Source organism: Meles meles, chromosome 5, assembly GCF_922984935.1.
Source record: "Meles meles chromosome 5, mMelMel3.1 paternal haplotype, whole genome shotgun sequence".
NCBI lineage: Eukaryota > Metazoa > Chordata > Mammalia > Carnivora > Mustelidae > Meles > Meles meles.
In genome coordinates, this window is record NC_060070.1 from 29,206,390 (window position 1) to 29,212,082 (window position 5,693).

General features: G+C 38.1%; 1 pseudogene; it reads right to left on the reverse strand.

Annotated features, from left to right (window-relative positions):
• Window positions 1-4,080: 4,080 nt before the first annotated feature.
• On the reverse strand, window positions 4,081-5,251 carry LOC123942109 (annotated as a pseudogene).
• Window positions 5,252-5,693: the final 442 nt, after the last annotated feature.

The following is a 5,693-nucleotide window of genomic DNA, read 5'->3' on the forward strand; positions in this document are numbered from 1 at the left end:
AAATTTTAGTTGGCCGGAAATCTGGAATATTGTTTATAATATCTCTGCAGTTTATAAGCTCCAATTTTATAGAGTATGTTCCATTTTAAACGAAGTGTTGACTTAAGTTTTATTGTAGTATTTATCAACCTGTCTCTGCACTAGGGTTTACTTTTACAAACCCAAACCAATTTGAGCCCAATTATATGTACTTTCAAATACCTGCCAGGTGTTATCCAAAGTAGACTGGATATTTCCTAACACATTTCATTATATCCAGATCTTTTGAACAAAGAACAAGTAGTATGTGTATGTGTCCAACACACACATGTCTTTGCAGTTGTGCAAATGCACACATGTCCTTTCATGTGTGCAAATGTATATGCATACATGTTAGAGGAAACTACTTTTACATGTGATGAGCATATCATAATTAAACAAGAAAACCTAGCAAAGCAATAACTGAAGGAGACAGTAGGAACTTGTAATACATAGTGTGTCAGGACAGTGCTGGTATTAAGAATTAAAATAATCTCAGGCTAGACAACTCATTTGCAGTAGAATAATTTGTTGCAAGAACTATTTAGCAAAATATCTAGAAAGAAGCATTTTAGTAATGCAGTAGCTTCTTTTGTACAATGGTTAATTTAGGAACCCTGCTGTGTAATCATTAAGCCACATAAATACACAACAGCACAGTAGTGAGTACTCACAGATTTTCAGATGGAATAAAAATTTCAGGGCAGAGGGGCGCCTGGGTGGCTCAGTGGGTTAAAGCCTCTGCCTTCGGCTCAGGTCATGGTCCCAGGGTCCTGGGATCGAGCCCCGCATCAGGCTCTCTGCTCAGCAGGAAACCTGCTTCCCCCTCTCTCTCTGCCTGCCTCTCTGCCTACTTGTGATCTCTCTCTGTCAAAATAAAAGCTTAAAGAAAAAAAAAATTTCAGGGCAGTATGTTCACATCTAATATGAGAAACATGATTATCAATACTTTTGTCATAGAATTTGTGAAGACCAAATGGAATATTACACGTAAAATACTACCCTCCATCATAAGCACGTCAAGTGCTTGTTGACTTTGAAACAAATCTCTTGAAGCTGTTCTTTCAAAGATGTGCAAAATACATAAGCTTAAAAATTGAAAAATTAAAAAAATGTATCATTAGAAACACGATTACTTAAGTTTAACTTAAGTTTTTACTTAAGTTTTACTTAAGACATAAAATCTGCACTTTAAGGACCAAACTCTAAAAGTTATAGATGTAAATAGAGAATAATCAAAACACTGTCACTAAGATTAGGCACAAGCAAAATAAAATGGATCTGGAAGGAAACAGTAGAAGGATGGGAACTAAGAAAAAGGGAATTTTAATCAGAATGAAGGAAATTGGGGACATCTGGGTGGCTCAGTGGGTTAAACCTCTGCCTTTCGCTGAGGTCATGATCTCAGGGTTCTGGGATCAAGCCCCGCATTGAGCCCCACATCAGGTTCTCTGCTCAGCGGGGATCCTGCTTCCCCCACTCTCTCTCTGCCTACCTCTCTGCCTACTTGTGATTTCTCTCTGTGTTAAATAAATAAAATCTTTAAAAAAAAAAATGAAGGAAATTGGGACACCTGGGTGGCTCAGTTGGTTAAGCGTCTGCCTTCAGCTAGGGTCATGATTTGGAATCCAGTCCCGCATTGGTCCCCTTGCTCAGCGGGGAATCTGCTTCTCCCTCTGCCTGCCACTCCTCCTGCTTCTGCTCTCTCTCTCTCCCTGACAAATTAATTAGTTAATTAAAAGAATGAAGGAAATCTCTGATTTCACTTGTCTGCAATGGCTGTGAAACATGTTGCTTCTAGGTGGTGAGAGTAGTGGAAGAGTATCATGCCTCACATGCTTAAAGTTACTACAAACAAGCAAAAGTTATTAAAAAGTGTGTGTTCTCTATAATCACAGTTTTAGAAAAAATCAATTATTGTGCATTCCTTCCAAGTACAATTGCTGATCCCACATGCAGAGTGGAGTTGCCAGAATTTGGCAAATGGTGTCATGAGCACATTAGCTGGAAGAAAGACTTCTTAACCCAATCACACATGCTATTTATAAATACACAACTACAGGGGCACCTGGGTGGCTCAGTGGATTAAGCCGCTGCCTTCGGCTCAGGTCATGATCTCAGGGTCCTGGGATCGAGCCCCGCATCGGGCTCTCTGCTCCGCAGGGAGCCTGCTTCCTCCTCTCTCTCTGTCTGCCTCTCTGCCTACTTGTAATCTCTCTCTCTGTCAAATAAATAAATAAAATCTTTAAAAAAAAATAAATACATAACTACAGTAATTTACTAGATTCATATGCAAATATATGCATCATTAAGCATTAGTAAATATTTTCATTTTGCAATGTTTGCTTATTATTATTTAATATTATGTGTTTTTAGACAATTCTGCATTAGAATGACCTTCTAAAATAGTCAAAGAGCCTAGGGGGGCCTGGGTGGCTCAGTGGATTAAGCTGCTGCCTTCAACTCAGGTCATGATCTCAGGGTCCTGGGATCGAGCCCCACATCGGGCTCTCTGCTCTGCAGGGAGCCTGCTTCCTCCTCTCTCTCTGCCTGCCTTTCTGCCTACTTGTGATCTCTCTCTCTGTCAAATAAATAAATAAAATCTTTAATAAATAAATAAATAAATAAATAAATAAAATAGTCTAAGAGACATATCTGAACTATGTACTTCAAACCAAGTGTTCCTATCTTTGCTATTACTCTGGTGCCTTAAAGCTCTTAAATGTATACTTTGCATGTGACTGTGGTTTTGTCTGTTCCTGTCTACATGAAAACACATACATGCATATATGTTGAATTGACAGACATAGAAAAAAATGTAGTTCCTAGTTTCAATTGTTTTTATACTTCTGTTTGAAGACTAGTGGTGAACAGGAGTTTTCATTATAACCATGTATCTATTCTGAAATGAAGACGTGTAAAGTTCAAATGTTCAATTACTTGTTCCACTAATATCTTTAATTAGGCAAATTCAGATTTTAAGTATACATAGGTCTACCTTCCTAAGGAAATATATCCTAAGCCATATTTATGTGTGTATTAACTGACTTCCCTGTTACAAATGTTAATTGTTGTTTTGTTTTCTTAAACATAACTCTTTATTAATTTTCTTGTTTAAAAATTAATATAATATTGTATTTCAGCTATTAAAGAAAAATATTTTCAATGTATCATAATAGGTTTGAGTTAGGGGTTGAAATATTTTATGATCAGAAAATGATAATATGTTATTTCCAATAGAGACTAGGGGAAAAGTAGAGAGACAGATGAAGTAAAGGCATATTTAACAGTAAGGATAAGACTTTATTTCAACGAAGTACCAAAAATATAAAAATAATTACAGGGAATTTTCTTTTTGAGTTAATTTAAAGATAATTAACCTGGATACTTAGATTTTTAGGACAAAAAAGAAATAAACAGAAGTCTCCTCTGGCTTTATTGGCAGGGAGGGAAGAAAACTGGCTTTCCCTCTGGAGTAGGCACAATTGAGAGAAACAAAGATGACCATTTTCAGAGAAGGTTTTGAACACACATTCGATGCTTTTCTACAGACAGCAATATGGGACCAATTAATTCAGATCCAAAGACAATTTGCTGGTAAGGGAGGATTTCTTCCATAATTCTGTGATGTACCTATTTGGGAGAAGAAAATGGGGAAGGAAGAACATTCTTCTATTTAAATGGAGAGACTGAGACCTTGAGATGGCCCCTGGGTGACAAATAATATCTTCACTAGGATGGTGTTTCTGTGATGTAGCTTATGGTCATCTTTTAGGAAGCTACAGCCTCCTGAGAACCATGTAAACAGATTTCAATGACTACTGGCTGATCTCAGATGGTATTTTAAAAAGTATGTGCCATGATCACCAGGCTAAGAAGATATCACCCATCACCATGGCTCTTGCAGGATCATACAAGTTAATCAAAGAAGGGTGGAGCTTGATAACTTGGACCACTGCAGCCCATACCTGGGATGTGTTGTAAGCAGCATTATCAAAGCAGCAGTTAAATTTAAATATCCATATCAAGATATAGTGGAAGTGAGCCTGCCAACTTAACATCTTAATGGGGCAAGGTGACCAGAGTCTCTACATAGTTGATGGGGTAGAAGCCTGACTGGCCATGAAGCATTCCCCTGTACCAGTGCTCATCAGTTTTGTTAGTGAGCATGATGATATTACCCTCTTTAAAATCCAATTCCCCTTCATTTGCTGGTCCAAAGTTGTACAGAACTCAGCAGCAGGGCTGACCCTCTGGGGCACCTGGGAGTGTCCCTGTGGGAGAAGTTTTCACTGGGTTGAGTGCTGTCTCCAGTTGGAAACCTGGCTCATTTGTGATTTAGGCTGATATTCCCCTGTAGGCTAAGATGAAGCTTGTCTTTTTCTTTCTTCCTTCTTCTTTCTTTCTTCTTTCTTTCTTCCAGTCTGGGCATAACTTGCTGCAGGATCTGTCCACTTATGGTACTTCAGCTGGTCTTGGAAGAGTGCAGAGAGCTGGCTCACATGCTGAACATGCTTGACTCAGCAACTTCTTGAGACTCATCAAATTTCTTCAAATCCTCACAGAGCTCTTCATTGGGAATCTTGCCTTGTTGTTTCTTCTTATAACCAAAGTCCAGGCTTCAAACTCCAACTTCTGTAGATGAATTTCCTTCAGCATTCTGTCATAAAGGTTCTGAAGGAGGTCAGTGAAGTTCCACTTCACTTCCATGTCCAAAGAGTCTTAAACCTCCAAGAGTTCTTAAATGGCTTCTCCCACCTTACCAAGTGCTGGGCCAAAGTTACAATCATCTCTAAACGCTCCTCCAAACATGAGCATTACCTCTGCCAGCAGACCTTCTACCTGAGGATATCCTGGCTCCTCCTGGCTGCAGATTTTTGACATGATGTGGATCATACTGAGTTTAGCTCTGGAAGCTGGGTTGGCTTGAAGTTACTCAATTGTTTGGTAATTATTTCCATCACAGTCTTGATGGTGACTTCTACTTTCCTCTCTACCTCTTTGAAGTCATCATCTAGCTTGGATCCTTCTTTTCATCCACTTTCTGAGTGGCTTTGTGGAATTGCTTCTTTAGCTTGGCCACTGACAACTGATAAAGTATGGGAAGACACATGGATATGAACAACTATGGGCATGGGTGTGGGTGTAGTTGCCTTAAAGAAGCTGTGGAGGAGGTAGGTAGGAAGGCTGAGCAGAGTCCTACTCCCACCATAATTGGGGGCATGCGCGACATAGTGGTACAGGGCCTTAAATAATTTTAAATTTTAGAAAATGTAACATTTTTGTATCTATTTTATGAATAAACATATGCAGAAATTATCCAAATTTATATATGTACAGAAGTTCAATATTTGTTGAATTTCCATCATTGTCTAGGAAATGAGTAACTTACATATAAGATCTTATTTAATCTTCATAATTATATGTGGTTGTTGTAAGAAATAGGATTTATGAATGTACTAATTAAGGCTCTGAAAATTAAGTAACTTCTCCATGTCACAGGTAGAAAATGAAGAAACTAAGAAACAAGCCCAGGACTGTATGACTATAAATCCTGTTTTATTTTATTTGTTATTTACTTGTTTTATTTATTTATTTTTTCACCATTTTATTTATTTTTTCAGCGTAACAGTATTCATTGTTTTTGCACAACACCCAGTGCTCCATGTAATACG